General features: G+C 41.2%; 2 long non-coding RNA genes across 3 annotated transcripts in view; one reads left to right on the plus strand and one right to left on the minus strand.

Annotated features, from left to right (window-relative positions):
- LOC106629231 (uncharacterized) overlaps positions 1-25,147 on the minus strand; it is a 143,422-nt gene that overhangs the window by 53,907 nt on the left and 64,368 nt on the right. The gene's annotated exons all lie outside the window — the stretch shown is intronic.
- LOC141730561 (uncharacterized) lies at positions 1,562-25,068 on the plus strand. Its single transcript, XR_012582085.1, has 8 exons — positions 1,562-2,350; positions 3,723-3,775; positions 4,959-5,091; positions 14,569-14,790; positions 16,411-16,555; positions 18,705-18,828; positions 20,082-20,323; positions 24,973-25,068. It is a non-coding gene; the product is annotated as an uncharacterized LOC141730561 (long non-coding RNA).

Here is a 25,147-nt window from a genome sequence, read left to right on the forward strand (position 1 = left end):
GCTTCCATTGACGCTGTTCACACAGTCAGAGCTTTCACTATAATTTTACTATTTGATAGATGCTAGGTATTTAACCCTTGTCATTTTTTTAAACAGATATTCCAGTTTGACACCAGTGAAATGTCCTTCCAAAAAGTTTTTATGCCTTAATTTTTTGCTAAGTCCCTTTTAATTTTTGTGCAGCTAAAGAAAGGAGAAAAAAAAAATTTCCTTTTGCATGTGTGGCTTTTGGAGATTGGTAAGAAAAATATGAGCAGAGTGGGGAGCAGGGGGAATCTTTTTCAGATGTTGTGAAGGTTTTTTCTTTCTCATCTCCCAAACCCTGTAGATGGAGCCCTCCACTAAGATCTTGCTGCATCTCTAGCACAGATTGACTTCTTTTGGGTTGATGATGATTGATCGTGTTGTTTTCTTCATTACTTTAAACCTAATCAGTGCTTGGTGTAATTTGAGTAATGATTGCTCATTATTGGCAATTGTGAAGTTTAAGGCTTTCTTCATTTCACCTCACAAGAGAGTCAGTGGGGAGATTCTCGTGCCTCCCCATTTGGGCAATGTTTGAGGTAAGAGAAGGGGGAACCATCACCACTGATAGGTGGTAGTGAAAGCTTTCTGCAAGTTTATTACTGTGTGTTTTCTTGGCAGGAGCTCCTGGTCTTACCCCCATCATCAGATCCCATCATGAAAAAATGAGTTTCCTAGCAGACTCTATCATTTAGGCCTTACTGAAATGCCTCAGTCCAATAAATCATGCTATTTCCTAATACTGTATCTTATAAAGTGGTATGGATGGATTTACAAATAAAAGGGTTTTTCACTTCCCCTTCCCCTAAATGGAAAGAAGATAATGAATGAGGATCATACACAGGCCAAAACGATATAGTTCCTCATTACCCAAATTCTGGTTTAACTTTGCTGTTTTGAATTAAGAATAAGGGGAATTACTGCATAATGGAGTGGTTGATTTACAAGTGCTAAGCTTAGTGAGCAGAGAAAAAGATGCTAAGCTGTTCCATACCTGTAGGACACACCATGGGAGCCTGGCTAAGCCCTCTGTTTGTGCTGAAATTATGCTAAGGACATAATGAAAATCTACACAAATCAGGAAATTTCAGATTCATGGTTAAGGGAGCAAGGGCAGTTTTTCTTCCTGGGCCTAATTCCACAGGTACAGCTACAGCACTGCCTAAGAGTAGATTATATATAATGATTTGCCCAAACATAGCAATAAAGGGAAAAATGCATACTTTCCATATTATTGCTAATTCTTACCAACTGCTTCAACCACATTAAGCCAAAAGTCACATTTGATGTTTTATCAGTTCAAAAAATTGTTGTGTAGGTGAAATAAAATACATGGCACTTGCATTAGATACCACAGTTTCCTCCATGCTATTTTCAAAGCCCTTATTTTATGCTTGCCTCGACAGGGAGAAATTGAAATAAAACATCGGGATTTTTTTTCCCATTTAAAAAAAAGAAAAAAAACCACCAAGAATTGCACTGAGCTGAAAACACACGAGCCTCAATTTGCTGTACAGCTAATTCTGGGGTGAAAAGGTGTCCTGTACAGCCGAGGATCTGCCCTGCGCGCGCAGTTCCGCGCGGCGCTTTGGTGGCACGGGCAGGGCGAGCGCGGTGTCAGTGACACACCGGGCAGCTGGGGTGGCTCCACACGGGCAGGTCACGCGTGTCCCCCCGCCAGGATCACACTCAGCCCCGGGGGCACTGCCACAGCGAGCAGCAGCAGCGCTGAGAGAAGCAGCCTCAGCGACAGAGCCGCCGCTCGCTGGAGGGGACAAGGGATCTCATTTGCTTAAGTTAGACCACAGGAACCCAGCATGGATAAAGCTCTGCTTTTTTTTTTTTTATTTTTTTACCCTCCTCATTGCTGATTTTTCTCTCCATGGAAAGAGAAAAAGAGAGAGAGAGAGACACTGCCTACTATGACTGTGCAAGTAGAAATAAATACATTCTGATATTATAACATCACAATAATGCGATCGTTTGGATTCATACCGAGAACAGTAAAAACAATATGCTTTCTGATTGAATTATTCAAGCTCGTAGCTTTTAAGTTTCAATTATAGATACAAACATTGTAGGCAAGAGAAACTGAACAATAAACAGCATTTTCTTGCTGAGGTATAAAAAGCAGTGAGTTGCGGAAAATGATTTTTTTAAAGATGAAAGTGTAGCCCATCATTAAGATCAAATCTATGAGAGGAGAAGCTCTGCAAAGCACAGTGTTGCTACAGTACACTACTCCAGATGTAATCCCACACAGACTTCCTTGGCTATGATTCTGACTTATTCAGTAATTACAAGCAACAAAGAAAACAGGCGCCTGGTAAGTGTACGTTCAAATACTGAGTTTAGATGAAAAGTAATATGAAAAGCCATTAAAAGAAGGATAGAAAGCAAAAAGATGTTTTAATTTCTTCTTAAGCAATGCAAAAAATATTGCATGCTTTAAAAAAAAAAAAAAGCATATCCACGAAACAAGCAACTAAACCAAAACTGGTTTGTCATTATTTGCAAAAATGCACAGGGAAATTCTCAAGGCTGGGTGTGTGCTGGTGTCTGTGTGGTTTCTCAGATAAGGATTTGGACTCCCACTATTTATGTCCTAGAAGACTTCTGCAAGATTTGTTGCAGTCTTACAGGCCCTATATATGCAGAAACAAGCTATATATTATACACATGCATATGTGAAGGAAAACAAATAAAAATAATTCAGTTTAATAAAGATTAAAAGCATAACAGAAAACCAGGGTATTTATAGCCTTAAATTGACTCACTATGTTCCTAACTGTAACCCACGTTGCTGATGCCACCCCCCTCTGAACAATTCTGTGATCTGGTGTCTTCACTGGGGGGCTGATGCTACAAGGATGTGTGCATGCAGTTATAATTTCTTTAATAGCAGCACAGAACCAGCTGCATTGCCTCGCAGGCTGGCGTTGCTGACCTAATGAGGCAAAACCACGTCTCGCTGCTTAACTCTGCGCGCCCCGAGAAGCCAGGCTTAACTCAAATGTTGAAGTTGCTCTTTCAAAACACACGGAAGAGCAGAGCCACCTCATGTCTCAGCAGCTCTCATGATTTTTTTCTTCTTAACTCGGTACAAAAAATGTTATTGTGAGCTTCATAAACAGTTATTAGCAAATGCACTTTTTGTTGGGATTATGGGTTTGGATACATTTTAAAATGTAGAAGGGAAAAGGTCCTTTTCTGTGTGAGAATCAAAATAATCAGTTACTTTGAAAATCTAATTTGTCCCCCAAAGCCACTTTTTAATGAAAACTATTCATGGTCCAAACCATTCAATGTGCTGCAGTGCCTGGAAATATTTTTGACTGAGCAGGCACATTGGGATCTACTGTCCTGGAGATCCCAGAACTGTGAACTCTTGAGTAGTGGTCAGACTGGTTTTAAATGGCATTTCAGCCTCACCCTTCACCCTGGGTCACTTGTTTGTGCTCTGGCAGAAAACTCATGAGAAAAGAAACGTCTCTGTCTGACAGTTTGGTTTTCAGGGACCTGCTCCTTGATCTGCTGCCCAGGGCTGGTACCCCCAAAGAGATGGTCCAGAGTGGGGGCAAGACTTCTAGTAGGCTTGGTTATACTGAATTAAGATATTCATCAAACCACTGTCTAATTTGTCTTTAATCTAATTTTGTCTTTAACTTCTCTAACAATGCAATGGCATTTACCTTCAGCCTGAAAGGGCAGAGCAAACAAGTTGGAGAACCATAAATGTACAGAAGGACAGGTATGTTCCACAGCTTGTACTGCTTTATAGTTCTATTTTGCTTTAGAAAATAACTGTGGAAGACAGATTAATATGGCTAAATATCTTTGTCCTTTTTTTTTAATATGCACTTATAGCCATTTTTCCTATAGGTAAGTAAAGTATATGATCAGGTTACATTTAAATAGATGGCAGATGCAAAAACTAGGCATGTGAGGTTTAATTATGAGCACAAAATTAAACATTAAAAGCAATTTTTTCCTTTCTAATTGAATTTTGATTTGAGTTCTAATTTCTTGGTTAACAATACATATCTATGGAGGTCCATACACATACCCACACCCACAACTAAAGAACTTCTAAACCCAGGATTTTCACTTTTTGTCATATTTTTCATCATTTATCATCATGATTAGTTTTAGATTAGAGCAATATGTATTCCCATTTTAAGTTGTTTTGAAAGAGATTCAATATTGATTGCACGTGTTTTCCCACATCAACATGAACAGAAAATGAATGATAAATACACTCTCTGTGGATGTTTTGAATGCAGCAACATTTGGGGGTTAATGAAGGTAAAGAAAAAGCTCTCAGATAGAATCATTGGCCTTCTGCCACAAAACTGGGGAAGTAAACTGGGGCTGTAATTTCCAGTTCTGAGGGAGCTGAAATAAGGTAGCAAAACTCCAGGGCTCCAAGTGGGGCACATCAGCCTGCACGTGAAGTTTAGGTCCATGCTCCCCCAGGAATGGGCAGCCATGGGGTGCTAGGAATTGATGGAAACCATGGTCTAGTGGCTGCAGTGGCATTCCTCTTTTATTTGGACATATTGGAAGGAGAGGTGGATAGATGATACCATATGTCAGAAATAATTACAATGCTATTGAGTCTCAGTATGACAAAGAGAAAAGTAATGACTCTGGCTAAGGCCAGAGAGAATAGAAAGCAATTTTTTTTTTTTTTTTTTTTGGAAAAAAAAAAAGGTCAGTGTCTGGGAAGATCACCAGAGCTGGGGCTGGGTGAAAATAGCAAATTTTGAAGCCAATTCTGTTTTTTCAAGCAAGACAGTAATCTACATTGCTGATAATTCATATGAAATTTGAGTTAACTATTTGTGAATCTTGGAAGAAGCCAGAAGTATCTTTTTAGCTAGATTTTCACATTCCAGAGCTGACTGACATTTATTTGTGATATCATCCAAAAGCAAACCTATACTTGCTGCCCTCAGAGTGGAACTTGCTGAGTCTTCCAAAGAAGAACCCATAAGGATAGATTGCAGGAGGACCAGCTTTTGAGGAAAGTTGAAGAATCAAAATGAAGAAAAACAAAAAATTAAGGTACAGCCTCTTCACTGCTAGTGGGGTAAATGTGTCTGAATTGATTATTGAAAAACTCCATGTTTTGAGTGCATTTGATGTTTCATTGAGCAAAGGGAACTTAGCTAAAGGACTGCATGGCTGGGATGATTAACAAGATGAATTTGCATGAGAAATTGGTGCAGTCCTGGAACAGGAAAATACTGCAGCAACACACCCCTCAGAAAGACAAATTAAGCCAATAAGAGGAGCATTAAAAGCTGAGAGTGATGCTTGCAAGACTTATTTAAAAATCAACAATGGAACTGACTGGAAAGTTGAGAAGCTTCACTAAAATACATCCTGGCTTTACTAAATTGCTCCTGCCAGAGGATTTTTTTGTCTCTAAAGTTCAGCAGCATTCCCACTGGGGAAGAGAAACAAACACAAGCTATTTACTAGAAGTTGTCTGAGGCATTATATACTTCCCAAATTTTTCTTAAAAATGCTCAGTCCTATCTGAAATGACAGCAAGTAATATTTAATGCAGAGCCAGACCAGAAGAACGAGGCCAATTTGTAGCAGAGGAAGAGCCAAGGCACAGAGGTGCCTGCTGGTGCTGGCCTGTGTCTCTGGCTGCACTGACTGTAAAGCTCACCCCCCAGCCCTCTGAGAGCTTTCCTGATAAAGGGATTGGGCATTTATTGTTTTTCTGGACCACTGATGTCTCAATGGCAGCATTTTCTCCAGCTGTATGAGATGGAGAATTCTGAGCCCACTCTCACTGCCTTGGCAATAGAGGCAAGTTGTGCAGAACTTGGGAACTGAGCTGTTTCTGAAGGACATGATGTGGATCAAGTAGCTGTGTCCTGTATCAGGAGGCTGCTCTCACTGCCTGAAGTGATCCCACTCATTCCTGCCCTACAATATTTTCCAGGCTGGCTCTGTGAGTGTGTCCAGTGATGCCCCTCAATATTAAAGCAGCTGCCAAGTGAGTTCTGAGGCAGGACCACTCCAGTGGGAGAGCAAACCAGAACATTTCCCAGCCCTTCTCCCCCTCCTCCCTCGGTGCTGCACCCACAGCATCATTACTCCAGACCAAAGGGCAGAATTTTGTGAAGCTTCTCCTTCAAGCCCTGGTAACATATAACTTGCAGGCATGCACTTTGACCCTCCCTGAGCCTGGAACGTTTCTCTCTGGCAACTGGGAGTATTTTTCCATCCTGCTGATGACTTAATTAAATAAATAAATCTTTGAGGCTGATATGGTTGCCTCGAGGTTTCATTCCTTGGCTGAATGCCTCTTCTTCTCCAAAGTACTGTCAAGTATGGAGAGAACAGCAAGGGAAAAGAAGATTCTGGTTCCCATTACTGCTCTTGCCACACTGGCTAGTGGAAATCAGAGGCCTTAATTTGGAGTTATGTAGGAAAAAGAACTAGAAAAGGACCAGGACCACCCAGAGGCAGGTTCAGTATGGAGATTCTCTTTAAAGTGAAGAAGAGCTGAAAATATGCTCCTTTTATAAAAGAGACCAAACCTTTGCAACGTTAGTGGGAAGCATCTGCATGCCTCAAAGAGAAGCAAACATATTCAGTTCAGACCTTTAGACAAGAGTACTCCAAAGGGGAAACAACAATAACAGTTTGTTTTTTACACATTGGTGCCACGCAGGGTGTAATGCTGAATGTCAGCTCTTATCTGCCATGAAAAGACACTACCACCATAAACACCTGAGTGGAACTGATCCCCTGCAATCCCACATCATCCCCGTGGTATACAGACCTTTCCTGGGTTGTTTATTTGCTCAGATGATATGCCCCTGAGCAGCATGTCAGAAATCTGAACACTGATTAAACCTCACAGCTGACCTAACCTATTGGGAAGAAATGTTCATGTATTAAGCCAAATAAATTCTGCCCTGTTATAACTGTGAAACCCAAATACTATTCAAAATAGGCCAAAGACAGAAACCCAGAGCCAAACTATTTGCTCTCTTAGGAAGTCTAAGTCTAGAATTTTGCTGTATAGCAGCAACAGTAATAGGGCTGCTTCAACGTGCCTGAGAGCCATTTCTGTGGGGTCAGAAAGATGTCACAGGTTTCAGATAAAATGGGATTTATTTAATACTAACAATACATATTTTATTCCGCTGGTTTGGACTTGTTTTTGTTTGGGGGGTTTTGGATGTTTTTGAGTATTGTTTTTTAGAGATCTCTCTCTGAAAAGGCAAAAAGAAGCTTTTCTGATGTATGTCAACTGTGCGACCAAGCATTCCTTCTTGGTTATTTATGAAAGACTTTCTGGCTGACTCTTAGAGTACTCCTTATCAGTTTAATCATAATTAGTTTATTATTGCTCACTGTACAGACTAGGAAATCAAACTCCAAGTACAACATGATTTTAAAAGTTTGTTTTATAATTCTGCTCTTGGCGTCCTCTGTGTTTTCAGATGGCAGGGAGAAGTCCCTGGAACTCAACAATATTCAGAAAATTGTTTTGATTAGTAAAACTGTTATCCAGTCCTCTAGCTTGATCCCCAGGTGATTAACTTAGAGATAAAGTTTAAGTCTTGAAATGTTCAGCAACTACAAGGTGAATAATAAAACCATCCCCAGAGGATTCAAGCATTTTATAAACTATTTCCAAATGGGGCTCCACAGTTAACCCAGCTTAAAATCCAAGTCACTCCAACAGGTGGAAGCAGTTTTCTACCACAGATCTTCTCCATCAGGTTGAGAAGGGAATTGTTTGGATCACAGGCACCACAGAGAACAGTAAATGCCTCTGTTCAGAGTTCAAAACACTGACCTGAGCTGGTGTTTTTCATCATGGCACAGCCCAGAAGGCAGTGGCATGTGCTACAGGACAAAAAATCAGCTTTAACCTGGTACACCAGTGTTCCCTTATCCAGAGGACAGAAAATTTTGGACATCCTACTCTTTTTTGATTAAATCCATGAGCTTTATCTGCCCTGCATTAAAATAGTTCAGAACAGCTTCTGGTGTATTCACCAAGTCTTCCCACCAAAGTTTTTTGGGGTAGAAATCAGGGACATTGTACTAAATTACCAAGAGCTGCACTGGACATGCCCTGGGATGCTCTCGAGCCTCAGCAGTTTGCAGAAGATGTGCAGCAGCTCAGTGACTCAACCCCACTTTCCTTTAAAACAAAGGAACCCACTATTCCAGTATTTCATACCAAATTATCAGTGAAATCCCTCCTTAGTCTGAAGCCACAGGCATATAGAGGGTTAAAGTTATCTCTAAATATCATTTTAATGTGGGTTCTGGGTACAAATTTTGATGGTAAAGAAAGAAATTCCATAACCAACAAAAACTATGAAAATATTACAGAGTTATCAAACATAACCATTTATGGCATGAAATATCTCCTCTGATATATCTTCTGTATTTCCAGCAGCAGTGTACATACATATTAAAAAGGAATTTGCCTGAAAGCATGTGATTAGATAACCCATCTCATATTTAATGTTAATTTATGAGCATTAGGCAAGTCCTTATGAAGCCTTTTAAAACCAATTCATTGCCACAGCAATGATCATTTATATCAGTCCTTGTACTCAGGTAGTAAAATTCCATAATTCACTTCACTAGATAACTCCCCTAGCAGAAAGCTTTGCTAATGCTCAATATATTGTCATCAATACTAAGGAATACTATTATTCCTCACTAACAACATTATTTATGATGAATGAAGATGCCCTGTATCTGCTACTGGTACCTTTGATGCTAAATAATCCATTTTTTTTCTCTGAACATAAAGGCTCAGAGGAACACATGGATTCAGCAGTTCCATGTTTCAGCCTCAGCTCTGCCATTCACTCCCCCCAGAGCCCCAGGGGAATCTTTCAACCCTCCAAATATTGGGGAAGGCTCTCAGTGGCAAAGCAAAGTTGACTTTGCTGCACTAAGAGCTTCCACCACTCTGTCCTGTTCTCTCTGGAAGCCCTTGGGGAGAAGCAGAGGAATGAGTCAATGGAAAGACACCTGCACCTGGGAAATTATGGAATTCCATGTGGAGCTGGGCCTTCTGACACACAGGGATTGCACTGGAAGAGTTACAGAGATACAGACAAAACCTGACAGTCCTGGTTCCACACACGGCTACCAAGAGAGCAGAAATTCAGCCACAGCCCGGTCCTGCCCTTGCTTTTGGGTGATATTTCCAGCAAACTAGTTCTTGTGAGTTTGACTGGGAAGTATGACTCATTTGATAAATCATTTCAAAGTTTCTAAAATATTGGAGATTGTGAAAGGGCAAAGTATTATTAGCATCACGAGAGGGGCTGAAATACAAAAAGCAGATTTGGATTTACGGCTTTCATTTCTTTGCCAAAGCTGGGGTCTGAACATTCAGTTCAGTTTTGTCTGCAGATAGGGACCCGCTCTGACATTTAGATTGGGTTTCTGGTTTCAGATTCCAAATCCATTCAAAGTTGTGGTCTCTTTAATATTTATTGCAAAAGTTCAGACTGGCTTCACCCAGCGGCCCCGCGATGCTGCCACGGCACCGTGGCCAGCTGGCGCTCCAGGCCCACAGCCACAGCTGGGCTTTATCCTCACGTCCCCATGCTGGCTTGGAGAGCTCAGCTGAACCCAGAAACTTCAAGGAACAAAGGAAGGAAAGACACCACAACACAAATGTTGCTGTGGGGTTCAAAATGGCACTTGGTAAAAGGGCATCTACCAATGCTGGCACTAGGAGTATGCTGCAGGCTTGTGGAGACACACATCACTCCATGAAATACTCAATAAATACAGTATGACACAAACTAATCTACCCCACAGAATAGTCCTACAGGTGGCACAAATGTAATCTAACATGAACAGCCTTTTGGGAAGAGTCTCTTTTTGAGTAGGGAAGAAACAGGAAATGCCCATTCCCTTTCCGGTACTGTGTGGTGCTCGATTCAGATGAGGTATCAATTAGCATTTTTCTTGATGAGTATTTGACAAACCATTATTTCAACTATTTCCACTGCCAGGTCTTTGGGAAAATTACACTCAGTGCCAAACAGTCTGTTAAAATCTTGCCTAACAAGTCTGCACGTTCCACACTTGAGAATTTAAGCAGATGCTTTATGTGGCTAAGAAAAAGAGCTCCCTCCCAACGTCCACGGTGGAATTTCAGGTTGCTTTAATGGTGTCCAAATTCCTTCCCACCAGACACATTCCCTACCAAATCATGAATAAAATACATCTTCTGCTCAGGCATTAAAACACAGAGGAGAAAACACATCAGCTGTGATGTCTTAATGAGGAAGGCTGAGAGAGAAAAGGTACAGCTCGAGGTCCACAAACATAGGAACAATGCTGCTTTTTCTGGCAGGTGTCCTCTGTAGGTACATCTTATAATGCCAGTGAAGATACAGAAGTAAAATTCAATAATGTAAATATTTTATTATTCAAGGGATATTTGAAGTCTGAATGCAAATCACGCTAAATAAAATATTACAGTTGTCTGGTACTTAACGCATTAGAAAAAGAGCAAAGAGGTAACAGCTGATACTATGGAAGACAAGGATTACAAAGTGACTTCAGAGCATTTGAAGCTGGGTAAATTCTGTTTGAGAAAATCTGTTACCCAAATCCCAAATTCCCAGGTGACTATGGAAAATCTCCAAGCCACTTTAGTCACCAGATAATTGAAATTTGATAGGAGCAGTTATTTAATGATATTCTGCCATTTGAGGTTGCAAACATTATAATAAGTTTAGTGAGACACCAGGAGAGGAAGAGTGGGGAAGAAAACTCTTCACTTTTTGAATTGGGGGACTGAAACTTTACTACTTTCTTGTTATATCCACAGGGCTGTTTCATTTCTAAAACAAAGTAAAGGAAATAAGAAAAAAAAAAGGAAAAATGAAGTAAAATAATGGTTGCTGATTACTAAGAACCTTCTAACTGAAGACAGAGGACAAGAGATGGCTAAGATTTACATAGTTCTTTCCAAGCACTGGTCTGTAATTTTCCTAAATTAAATAATGTTTTACTCAAAATTACATGTATATTAAGCAATCTGTTTCCTCTGCAATGTCTGCCAGTAGCATCACAGAGTTTTATGGAGTTCCCAACTTGAGGCAATAGCCTCAGAGAATGTAAAATCACTTCCCATGTGACAGAGATGGCTACAACATTGTCCTCCTCTACCAGCTCTCCAAATGGAAATGCAGTCATCTGTTCCTCTTCTGAGCACTTTGTGCTTATAACAGAAAGGAAGTGAAACTAAAAGCATCAACAAACTAGAATGAACACAGCCAGGCACATTTAGACCCTTCAGACAGTGTGCCTCATTGTATTGTATTGTATCTGCAGTCATCCAGAGATGAGAAACTATTATTATCCAGTTAAGTGTTTCCTTGAACAGTTATTTAAACTAGTCAGTCCCGACAAACTCTCTCTTTTGCACTGCTAGATTGTTTTTAGTTTCTAAGAAGCAGACCAAAGACCTGGGAATTCAGAAATGAATTCCGGCTCTGTGTGAATGTCACTTCACCCCTCTGTCCCAGTTTTCCCATTTGCCAGCTGGTATCATCACCTACAAATTATCAGTGGCCTGGGGACCCAGTGCTGCTGTCCCCAGGAGGTGTTGGGAAAGCCAACACTCCCTGCCCAAGGTCAACTCAGAATAAAAACTCTTCATTCCCATATTGTTCTTTCCCACACATGGGTATTTTTGTGCTAGGACAGAAGGAGACAAGGAAAGTTCTACTGAGCTGCTCATTCTGGTGTTTCATGTCAATAAACCTCACCAAAACCCTTAATTCCTGTGAACTCAACCATTCTCTTATCAGGTTTTAACTGATCAGTCTACAACAGGTCTTGACATTTTCACCTAAGAAAGGATTAAAAAAAAAATTCTTTCAGATTTTTTAAAAAACATTTTTGTCATCTTAGCTTTATGCTGCACATATTCTGCCGATCAGAGTTGCGTGTTTGTGAAAACCCCTGGATTACTGATTTTCATTCTCACAGCAAGCACCAGCTCTGGATACTTCCTGCACTTCTCAAGCCCATTAGCAGACAGGCACCAGTCAGTGGCATTACTGCAAAGGTTAATTGTTTCCTTTTGCTGTGATATATAACAGTGACATCCAAACCAGAGCAGTCTGAGTACCACTGGTGAAGGATGAAGCCCGTGCTAAGTGCACTGAGGTACTGCTGGCCCAGATTCCCTGCACAAATTAACACTGGTTTCCAGCTTTGCTAATGAAGGGCTGTTACACTTTGCAGCTGGAGGCTTCTGCTGCAGCAAATTCTGAAAGAATTTCTGAGGTAGAAGAGGAGGGACAGGCACAGGGGCTGGGAAAGCTCAGTTATTGCAAGGGACCATCATTTGGACGTTTGCTTTAAGAGTGAATTATATATGATAATGGCTTCATTGTCATCAAATAGAATACAATTAATTTTATTTTTTAGTATGTTATCAGCAAGCAAACCACCAGTATTAGCTAGATACCATCTGGGAGTGACAGTTTCCTTATTACAAAATATGTAAAAATATGGACTCCCTTAAGGAATCTGTTGCACTACATCTGCTCCGATTTTTGTTATATGCTAATGGATTTTAACCCAGCATATGAAGCATGTAAAAAAAATAACAGAAAATTTTCAACTAAATTACTTGTTTCACATTTAAAGTGTCACAAAGACAGAGACAGCCACATATGCAGCCTTAGCTACAGGGGACTGTGAAGAAACAAAGAAGTAAGGAAGAGGCATTTCTTACCTGCTGTTTTGCTATCCTAGCCTCTCTCTCAAGAGGAATTCTAGCTGCCCACATAATTAAGGCCACTTGGTATGTGGAGGAAGTATTGGGACTATACACAGCTAAATCTCCAATATGCTTAGGTGATAACAAAAGATTGTGGCTGCTGAAGTACAATTATCTTCCTTATTTCCCTCTGTTCATAATATTTTAAACAATTACAATGATTAAAATGGGCTATTACAATTAAGAGACTATTCTCCAGGGGAGAGGGTTGGATTTTCATGGTCTTCAGAAATTTCCTTAACTTCTCTTGCACTGATCAGATCTCAAGAATCAGCTGGAATGACAGACTACACAGTGAGGTAATGAGGAGCTATCTGGATTACACAGAGAATATGGCAGATTAAAAATCCTTCCTGCTGCAATATTGGTGTCATAATTTTTTGAGAAAATGACCCATTGCTTTTATTCCAAGCTCTGGTAAACACTGGGCTGAGGAGGGCTGGTTTGTTAGGGGGTTTTTGCCTTTTTTTTTCCCCTGTACAATTATGTAGTGCTGTAGCTTTAGGCTAACAGAATTTTTGCACTTGTAAAGCAGTTTGGTATGAATTGCTTTTCCATGGATCTGTGTCCCCAGGCCCTGCAATGTGAAATATTCCAGGCATTACTTTTTCATTAGTATCAACACAGGACATTTCTATGTATTAAGCACTAAAAAATATTTCATGATCTGTTTACACTTTATATTAATTAATTAGAGCTGGGAAGTTTCTGACTGCACATAAGCTTTTTTTGCCTAAGTTTTCCTTAAATAAAAGAAATGCACTGCCAGCTGTGGAGTCCCAGAGATTTTCCAGACTATTTGGAAAGACTATCTCTTCTCTTGCGTGTGTGTGTATAACCATGCATATATAAATATATAGAGACATATATGGCACACACATATATAAGATATTATTATTTACAGGTGTAAAGCTGTAACTCACAGTGAATTTCTAAATTCAATATTTTCTAGAAAAAAAATAGTGTGTGATTGTACACTAAATGTGATCAACCTTAATAAATGTTCATGGGAGGGAAAACTACCTTACACCTTTAAAAATCAGTAGTTACATGCTTCATACAAGCTCTCTGGTGTGACAAATTGAAAGAGCTTCAGAAATATAAATTAAGTTTCACAGCACACAGGAAAGCTGGCTAGGTGTTCTTATACCCTCTAATAAACCCAAAGGGTGGATTTAGGTGTAAAGAATCTCATTGAGTGACAGGGCCAGTAAAGAACTCAAGTGTCCCCAAGGTCTATCTTCACTTTTCTAACAACCAGATCACATTGCTTCCAGACAAAGAGAGAATTCCCTAATCAAGACAGATGTATAAATCGAAACAGAATACTATCCCTTTTATCCTTGGTGGCCCAAGTTCCAGATTTGCAATTTCTAAAATTTCTATGCTGCTAATCAGGGAAATACACAAATGAAAAAGCTATGGCCAGATGATATGAATACTAATAATAATATTTTTTAATGGAAGAAAAAAATGGAAATGGAAAATATATTTCTGGATAACGTGTGGGATGGCTTTTAAAGAATAAATCTAAACTGAGATTCATTCTCAGATCTAACACTGCGGGCTGTATTTTGATGTTTCCTATTGTTACATGACTTAGTACCTGCTGAGCCCACTCTTCCTAGAGCAGGTTAGACAGTTCCACCCAAATAAATCAATAAGTTTAGACACATGAGTGTCATAACAGGAAGCCATGGTTTATGGTGGATGTTTCTGGCCAGACATTACAGGCTGCCCCTCCTCGCCATCGGGTGACTGCCGTCTCCCTGCGGAGAAAGTGCAGCTGGAATGACGACAAGGGATGGATTTCTGCTGGGCCCATCTGGGAACAACAGTGGGATTTACTGCCCTGGCTGGCAGGGAACACACAGCACTGCCTGGCTGACCCAAAGAATGAGCCTCAAGCCCCTGTGCTTTTGAAGAGGGATGGAGGAAAAAAGAAAGTGAGTAACTTGCCCTGTTAATGGTATAATGAAAGCAACCCTTCAGCGCCTTGCTCCCCTGTGCATTCAGAGGGAACAGACCCCTGTAGCATTCATTTCCATTTTCATGGAAACACTTTATAGTAAGTGGCAAAGTCGACTTGCCTCCTTTGATACTGGCTGCAATAACAAATACTTGTGCTACATTTCACTGCATTAACAGAGCACCAAGGCTCTCTCAGCCAGCTCAAATGGACTTCAGCAGCTCGGGCAAGTGCTCAGATCAAAGAGATTGCTTTCTCTCCAGGGACAGCCTCACCCAAGAAAAGCCCACCTTTGGTATTTTATTTTGCTTCCTAATGTTTTGGACAAATTTCCCAGGGCAGCCAAAGAAAAAACTCATTCAACCTTTGAAAAGGAAGTGAGTCCTGATGGATGCACTTGTCCACATCCCAACTGCGGCACCTTTAGCACTTAGATTTAGTCAAGGCATGCTCTCAGCAAACACACGTCACTTCAGCACCTTTTTAGACACATTTTGATTCCAAACCAGCGTCACCCTTGGTTCCTGTCTTGGCACAGCCAAGAACACTGAGGTTTTCCCAATCAATAGCTGGTAGCTTTGACTTTGTGGTGTGTTGATTTTGGATTTGAGCAGTCACTGCAGAGTGCTGGATGGAAGCTGAGGGTTCTCCAGAGGCACAGTCAGGAATGTGTTAGGAAAGGCCAAGGGGGACTCTTTAATGACTCTCAGTGAATTCAGAGCCAGAGTATCACTCCAGTATATTCCTAATAAGATGTACAGGAACAGATTTAAGTGGCACTTAATGTTTCTCCACCTACAGTACTTGCTGTCACTAGGTGCTAAATAAAAACGACTTACAACCCAGCCCTGAACTTTGTGAGCCAGCACAACTGAGCAGGGCTCACTGAGGGCCCCACAGTTCAGGTTCATGGAGATACAATTAAAATGCACAAGACAGATGCTCACTGAACTCTAGCTTTTAATATTTCACAAACAATCTGGATGCCTTTACTCCTGACCCCCAACAAAGATCTTTTTCCTCCTGACACTTGTATTTAAGATTAATGACTAGTCATTTGGTTAAGGGAAGTTTTGCCACTGTAACTTTTTAAAGCACTATTTTTCCAGCCATATTTTCTCCCCAGTAGGGCTGATTAAATGAGAGAAAAAAATACATCAACTAAGGAGAAAAATCTTGGTTAATTGATGTCCAAAAGGGAGAGAGAGGTAATAAAAGAAATTCAGCCACTGCCCCCAAACTCCTGAGGTACCATATTTGCTTCCTCCCCTAAAAAGATGTCTCTTCATGCACAGTTTTGGGCACTCATAGATGTGAGTTTATTGTCCAGTATCCCCATGAACAAGCTATGGCAGCCAGTAATGGTGGGAGAGGGAGAAGGGGCGAAAATTTGGGATCTAAATATGCCTAATACTGCTGAATCAAGTAAAATCAGGGTCAACATTACAGTCTAGGGAACATAAAGAGATGCTCTTTAACAATTAGATCTGGAATGTTAGTTGGGAAGAGAGCAGCATATTTCCCATGCTGTTTTGGCATTTGTGTAGACATGGTACTTGAGCTAGCCATTAACATAGATTATACTTTTTATTTCCAGTGATCAAAATTCCTTTGTGGAGAGAAGAGGAACTCTTTTTTTCACTGGCTTCTTTCCATGTGTTACATTCTAATGGGAACTTATCATTTCTTTCTCACCACGAAAATTTCATTTATCACTGAAACAACAGTGTATATAGCAATCTGTAAGTAGCCAAAAATGGTTAATGAAGTCTATGTTCATTATACAAGATATCTGAAAAACCCTGGATGTCTGAATCCCAGGCTCCCAAATCAACTTATATATTCTGTCTTTTCTCTTCTTGGTATTCATACACTTAATACCCAATCACTGCATCACTCACAATAGACAAGAACACTGCAATTCCAGCCTGGCACTGACCTCCAAGTGTTTTTAAGGAGACACTAATGAAGGAACTACTCCAAAGGCAGGCCACAGCAGAGGAAGAGCGAGAGGTCTGTTTCATGTCAGTGTTTCAAATTACCCCAAGGAAAGGAACGCACATTTTCGCTTCTGGGAAGCTGGCTTTGGCAAGTGGGCAAAACAGAGCAGGAGATCTGATATGATGTCAATACCAGATCAAAGAGGCTCATCAAGTCTGCTAGTGAGTGAGCTGGGAGCCCTGGGAATTGCTGCTGGATTCCCTCTTGCTTTGGTGCTTTGCAGATTTCTTGAATTTAGCAATACAACCAAGGGCTGCTCTTTTCCTTGTCCTTGCAAATTAACAGATTGTTATTGAAGATATTATTTTAGATTTTCCCTACCTTTGATTCCTTTAAGCACTCAGCTTTCAGAGCACATTAGAAGCCCCCTGCAGCCTCACTTTCTACTAGTTGTCCCTGTAGTTCAGGGACTTTGTTTTCGTCTTCTGCTCCCTCCCTAAAGTTAGAGAACTGGTTAGCTAAGAACTATCAGTATTGATTCAAAGATTTGACACATAAACTTCAGCGACAGAAACAGACTCACAAGCTGGGCTTTAGAAATGCTAAGAAGCTTTTCTTTGCCTTTGAGAAAAGAGGGTGGAAAAAATAACTGAAGGACTCACATCAGCAACACATTTAAGAACACAGCAACCAACAGTTTAACTTCCATATTTTGCCAACTGAAATACTCGTGTCATTGTAGTTTGAGACATAAAAGCAAATCATATTTCAGATGGAGTGAAATTAATTTATAAGACATACTGTCAAAGAAACTGCTTTACACAAGAAGAGCTTCACTCTAAGTTTGTTTTTGTTTGTTCAAAACCAAGCTATACCTGGATGTCTTGATATTTAAAAGACATGGGAATATGTGATCTCATTTTGCTGTAGATCTATGGCATGAGATTTGTGCAGGATAATTCAAAACAAGTGTTCTCAAACTCTCTCCTGGCTGTGGATCACAGCTTCAGAGACTCTGAATGGATTGCTAATTGGTGCCTGACAGGCAATCATGTACAGCAGCCACTCCACGACTCCCCATTCAGAGAAAAATAGGTGAGAGCACTGTGTACACACAGCTCCCTTATGGCGTGGGTACAAATGAGAGAGGACAAACAAATTGTGCTCAGAAGGAGCGCTCAGGACCACTAGAAAGTGCCAAAAGTACAGACTGAGAGCCACTGAACACAGAACATTCATCTTAAAATGTCAGATTGATACACGCCTAGAGTGACAACATCTGGGGGTGGCTTAGTGGGTGGGAAGTGTTTGTTCAGCTTTTGAGAGACTCAAATGTCCAACAAACTCTTCCCATTCATTTCAACAGCCTCTGGGCAGGCTCTTCAGTGTTCCTCTATTTGTATCATTATCCTCCATCTATATACCAGTGCAGGACACCCTCCCCTTGCCCACCAGCTGCAGGTGGCTTCCAAACCATGGATGTTCCCATCCATTGGCTTTCCTTCCTTCCAACCCATCTTTCTTCCCACTCCAGCCTGCTCTTTATTTCTTAGTTTCCCACTCTGCTCCCCAAGTCTCACTGCAGGCCTTATCTCCAGGGCTCTGAGAGTGGTTCCCCCTGTTCCCTGCTTTTCCTTCCATTTTTGTACTGATTTCCACCTTGTTTACCTCCTTTCTTTATCTATTGCCCCAATGATTAAAGATTAACAGAGCTGACACAACAGGAAAGAGTGGTACAATATGAAATGACAGGTGACCTTTTGCAAGGCTGCCCACCTGCCTGTTGCATATTTGATACTAATGAAGCTTTGCCAAAAATAAAAGGGATGAAACAACAAGATTAATTTGTTTAAATATTAAGTAATCCCATAGATACCCACATGGCTGCCCATACTAAAACAAATCCCCAACAGCTTCTCCAGGTTCAGTGAAATTATTCTGTGTTTATAGGCAGAAAAACCAACACCAGAGTCCTGAAGAGTGATCTGAGCTTACAAAACAAACAGGAGTCTGAGTGTGCTGAGAGATCTACACTCAAACAATTGGGACCCTCAGGTGATTGCAAAATTTGGAGGTAAGCCAAGCCTGCCATTTATTTTCTGGTTTGTTTGTTTGTTTTCAAGCACAGGTGTTGTGAGATTTTTTTCTATTATGTTCTTGGGGTTTTTTTTCCCCCAGCAGAGTAATACACTATTCCTTTAAAAGCCGTGTTATTTTAGTGCAAAAGGGTCTCTCTCCTCCACTCTGCCTCTCAGCCTTGAGGTTCACATTGCACTGATAGCACTAATCTCTGAAGAACATTTCAGGATCAATGATTATAGTACTGCAAGCCCCTTGTTTTGCAGACTTTTAAAAATAAAATAAAAAAAAAAAATAGCCAGCACAATCAGGACACATTCCTTTTCATCTCCGTCTTTCTCATAATTTTCCATGGCAGAGTTCATGTCAAAAATGCTTGGTTTCCACCCTCCACCCAATTGTAAGCTCTTCAAAGGGAGAGAATAAAAGTTGGAGCCTGAATCCCAGAGCAAATGCTCCTGCAGCCATGCTCGAGCCAGCTTTTGAAGTCTTTCGGCTCACCTCTTGATGCCAGGCAGGCCCCTATTATTACCAATGTTGTTAGCCATTTCAGCTCCATTTCCAGGCCTACATGGACAAGAGAGCAAGGGAGGCCCTTTCATGTCAGGCTTTGCAAAGCTGCTTCAGTGTTTGAAGGATGAAAGTCACTCTTGTTTGTTCTTGCTGCGGTGCACAACATTTGGCTTAAAAAATAGAGGATGTTGCCTTTCTTGAAGTGGACTGTGCATTGCTGGACACAATCAACGCTAATGGCAGCTCTGCAGTCAGGGGGTTCAGGGAAGATTTTTTATTTTTTTTCCCCCTTTAAAGAATGTAAACAATCAAGTGTAGCGCCAGCAAGATCTTTTTTAATTTAGAAAAGAAAAAATATGTTTGTGCAGATAGCAGGGGAGAGGAATGGGGAGGAATCGGCCATTTCCTTGCGGCACATGTACAGATGGGAGATTATTTTAATGAGGTTCAAGTAATGAGAGCCCTTAATTCAGGGACACTGAGTTTTCCCTGTCCTAGAAGCAGCCAAAAAAAGCTGACTTATCCCAGATACAGAAATGGTCTGTGAATCCCACAGAGAGCCTCTACTCGGGTTTGGTGCATGACCTGGGCTTGGTGTGATCCCTATTCCCACCTTCTGAGGGGAGGTTGGTGGGGGAGGACTAAAGCTTCCTCTCTCTAACGTTGTACTGACAGGTAGAGTTTTCCATCATGCCATCCTCTTTTTCAGACTAATTTTGTCCTCTCTCATTCCAGAAGCTTCCACCCACCCTTGTGTTTTGAAGGCAACAAGGGAGGGGATGACAAGGAAAAGGGGAAGCAAAAATAATGCCCCTGAATAACATTTTTTTGGGGGAATGAAAACCTGACATTCTGTGTCAGGCATCGTTCTCCAGCAAATCTGCAGCAACGAGGTTGCCAAGATAAGAGAACCCCAAGCCAGCGAGCAACTAAATAAATAAGTACACGGAGAAAGGAAGTTTTTGTTTTGATTTCTGGTTAGTCATGATATTTTGCCTTTTATCCTCGTGAAGTTCCCATCCACCCCCTCGAAATCCGGTGCTATATATTCCCCAGAAACAACAACAATGCTCAGAAGTCTGAGAGCAGGGAACGGGCGGTCAAATGTGCTCCTTGGTCCAGCTGTGTTTAGTTTTCAGATGCCCATGTGTTCCTTGTTAGGCTGTCTTCCAGCCCTCCTCTGCCTTCTTTTCTATTCTTCACAGGCCAAAACTATGAACCAATTACAGACCACAGAGTCAGCTATTTACCCCCTCCTGCCTTTACACAGCTATTTCCTGCCTGCTATCAGCAAAGTCAGACAAAGATGACAACAAGCCCAAGGTTTTTACCATAAGTTGAACCATAAGCAGGGACCTGAAAACACCCTAAAGCTGTTATATTTTATGTAGGGGAAAATTTGAAAAGGATTATCTGAGGAAAGCAATCAGCTCCAGACTGAAATCTATCTCACTGGTGTTTATATGATAAAATAATTGCCATTTAGGCCTCTATCGCACTTGGAATATGAATCATATGTCTGGAGGGCTCTCCTGCAGAGGTTTGGGGGCAGAGCTTCCTTCTTCACCGTGGTAGCCTCTCTGGAGGTGCACATGGGTCTCCGGGCCAAAGAAAACAGTTGTGATTACAGAGTGATAGAGGCAGCCACATGCTGATTCAAAGACCTATAATCTTCTCCCCTTCACCCTCCCCCTCCCAAAAGCAACAAGTCTGTAAAACTCATTCACTTGCCAGAGGCTGTTTATTCTGTTTAATGGCCACCTATCACCCCTTCACTCATTCTTTTTAGATTTACTAGACAAGCACAAAGCAAATTAGTGCAAAATGCTTTCAGTCAAGTGTCAGGTGGAATCAGACTTGATGAATACTATACTGCTGGGCTTTATAACTGTAGGAACACATATACTGACAACATTGTCTCCTACAATTAAAGCTATGCTGCCTGTTTCCTGAATCCCTTATAGGATCCTCCCCCCCCACCCCAAAAAAGAGAAAGAAATAGTCAAATTTATAAGTTTCTAATATCCTGTATTAATAAAGACATCTTGACCCGCACCGTGATGGCGCAAATGGAGGAATCTCAATGGTAGAATTTTTTATGCTGTGTTTCAAAAACGTGCTCTTCAAAGGAAACATTTCAGTGACACACTGATCTGCAGCAAAGTGTGGATATGTTCGAAAATAGCACCGTGTCGGAACCTTGTAATGCAATATTTATAGTATAAATCTCGCTAACTTACCATAGAAATGAGTCTCCATTGTTGCTTATCCATAAGTACACAAGGCCAGAGGGGTGGGGGCAAGGGTGGGGAGGGGGTCTGGTTTCTCCTTGACAAGGCAGGGCAGAGGTGTGCTGATGCTGGGGCTGTGCACACACACCAGGGCAGAGCGCAACCCCGAGGGGAGCGCGGGGACCCCGAGCAGCGTGACTCCCATTAGAGTCAATAGGAGCCATGTGGCTGAAACCCACACACACATCTCAGGAAACTCAGCCCCCTGAGCCAAAAGCCCTTCCTCTGAAGATGGATTGTATCTGATGGGCACAGCTCAGAGTAATGAGCTGATGATGCCGTGATGCCCTGGGGATGCAGCGAGCCTGCAACAGCATCCAGGAGCAGACAGCTACACCAGAAACAGGCACAGTGTGACAGCAAGCCCAGCCATGGGCTGGGATAACTGCTTTGAAGAGGGACAGGCTACAGGCTTGCCTGGAAGAGTGATTTCAGTCAGATCACACAGGGGCCAGCCTGCTCAGAGCCCGTATGACAACGATGCTCCTCTGCCACGGAAAGCAGAGCGTGATGCTGCAGCCTGACATTGGAATATGTGGGGCTTCCTTCAGGTAGAGCAAGGTGGTGTTAGCCCCATCAAAGGCCGCAGCTGCAAGAATGTTCATAGCAACATGTCTTGAGAAAGCAGACATGGTAGAGAAGCTACAGAGAAACAATATATCTTAAGGCATTCTGGTATCATGATCCAATCCCCTGTATCAAAGCCATCTTATGCTCCCTTTCAAAGCCTAAAAACATTAAACAAAAATACTCCTACAAGATACATTAAATAATCAAAGCATCCCCATTTCTTGGAATTGCAGTTAAACTGGCAAAAGACTCTGAAGCTGGGAGATAGTCATAAATAAAAAGTATTATTATTCTCTACCCTCTTCAAGGCACTGGATTTCACAGGTAAAGTTAGGTTCTGTACTCTATTACAGTGCCTGAAAGCAACCCTAAATTGGGATGAGAGAGATGAATAAGGATCTTTATGCAGGTGTATTCCATGAATGTCTTTCATGGATGCCAAGTTGAGGATAAAATCTAATTTACAGCTCTAAATTGGAAACATGCACAGACCCCTTGGAATGCATGTTATTAGTAAGTCAGCTTAGAAGTCTGCATTAACTCATGCCCAGTCACAGTAAGAAGAAAAATATCATAATTATTTCCTCTACTGCTCTTTGCTCTTTCTGAGAGCAGAAAGTGCCCAAATAAATTCAAGTTTAACTGAATGGGGCTGACCCATTAATTTTGTTCTTATCCCCCTCACCCCCATAGTGAAGGGCAAATAGGCAAACTGTGTTCCTACCCCTCATCATTTGTACTTTTTAAGTTAAACAAATTCTTTTTATTTCACCTTTCCAAAGTTACTCTTGGCCCTTGATTCCTTAATAAAACTAGCCCATTATGAGAATGCATTCAGGATGAACATGGGAGGTAGGGGGAGGAGGACAGAAGAAAAAAACACCTTTGGATATTGCCTGACACAACACATGAAAAGTGAAACTTAAGGCATAAAGATGCAGTGAGATGTAACAGGTTTGCTAAGCACAAAATGCCCTGAAAATCAGAAGTTTTGTTGCATAAGAATAAGCAGTGAATCATGTAGGAAGGGAAAGACTATTCCCTGCCTCACTTTTGTCTTTCTAGAGGAAAACACAGGGACACAAAGGACAATGCTCATCACCCTAATTTCAGCCATGTCTGGAAGTTTATAAATCTCTAAGTCCTAATTACTCATCTAGGCTCTATCTATAGTCAGGAAAGGCAGACATGATAAAAGTTTTTCTTGCCATTTTACTTTTGATATTTAAACAAAATCACAGAATCATTGAGGTTGTAAAAAACCTCCAATGTCAGCAAGTCCAGCCTTTGACCAAATACCCCTGTGCCCACTAAACCATGTCACAAAGTGCCACATCTACTTATTTTTAGAACATTTTCAGGGATGGTGACTCCACCACTGCCCTGGGCAGCCTGTTCCAATGCTTGACCACTCTTTCAGCCAAGAAATTTTTCCCAATATCCTGAGCCTCTCCTGGCTGTATCCCTATTGGAGGCTCCACTGCCCCCATGGTTTCTCCTACCTAAATTGCTCCAACCTAAATTACTGCTCCAGATTTAGCAGAGGCACATTCCCGTTCATCCCCAGCACTGGGCTCCTCCACTGAATCCATTCAACCACAAGGTGGCAAATCCTTTACCAGAAAATGGCATTTTCCCAGCAACCCGCTCTAACAGCACACACACAACAAATGCTGCAGCACAGTTGCAGCAGGTATAAATCAGAATAGTTACAAGCTTTTTCTGAGGTTAGTGAAGAAAGAGAAAGTTCTGGTGAAAAATGGAAAAATGAATAATGAAAACACCTACCAAGGAATCCTGTGAAAACAAACCTGTAACATTTCCAGCAATTGTCTTCTCTCCACTGTGTTTTAATTTCCTATAGAATCTATCACAGGATTTTACTAATTCCACAGAGAGCTGAGAACCTGGCATTTAATCCTGCCAGGAAAAAGCAACTAAGAATAAAAATTCAACTTACAAATCAAAGGTGCAGAGTCATCCTTCCTACTAAATAATTCAACAAGATTTAATATGCTAGCTTTAAAAAACAATTATGGAAACAAAACCTGTTTCAATTTCCTCTTTCATTTTAAGATGTGACTAATATTAAAGTAGGATCAGAGGCTCATATCTGAGGTACTTAAACCAGACTCGTTTTGTGTCACTGCTGTCTCACCTGGGGGGGTTCTTTAAGGTTGTTTGAAGAAATGAAAGTTGTTGGCTTTAATTACTCTTCCTGAATGGTTACAGTGGGAAAAGCAGAAGGTTTCAGGAAGCAGGTTTTCTGTTCAACAAAAATGCTTTCTGAAGGTGAAATAAATGGGATAAACACTAGATAAAAATAAAATGCAATAGAAGGCAGCTATTCAAATAACAACTGCAACATCTACAGGAAAGAGGAACAGAAATCATTCTAACACCTAAATGCTGTGCCTGTTCCCTGCTCTGGCTTGGGTTATTGTCTGTGAACTCCAGAAATGTTTTAGAAAAATCTCCTTTATTTGTTTCCTGCCTTCTTGACTGAAAAAAGAACACATAATGATAGATCTTAATCCTCCAACCCCCTTTTTTTTTGTAATGTAAAAATTCTGCCAATATTTTGATTAATAAAGGCCCAGAAGCCCATCTTCTTCCACAGAAAGAATGTCAAGCAGAGGCTGCAGTGATTTACCTCTGTAGTGCTGGTAGGGGATCTGCTCTGACCCAAAATGTTCTTTGGGGACGAGTTTGAGAACTGGACAAGTAAGAACAATCAGCAAATCCATTTTTTTTTTTTTTCAAAGCCAAACAAGGATGATTCAGCACCAGTAACACAGACAAAAGAAGAATCAGCGACCAAAGCCCAGCATGGCGCCTGTGCTGGCTGCAGGGAGTGCCACCACAGCAGTGCCACCACAGCAGTGCCACCACAGCAGGGGCTGTCACACCCTTGCTGGGTCACTGCCCTGGGCATGGGCA

This window comes from Zonotrichia albicollis, chromosome 11 (assembly GCF_047830755.1).
Source record: "Zonotrichia albicollis isolate bZonAlb1 chromosome 11, bZonAlb1.hap1, whole genome shotgun sequence".
Lineage (NCBI taxonomy): Eukaryota > Metazoa > Chordata > Aves > Passeriformes > Passerellidae > Zonotrichia > Zonotrichia albicollis.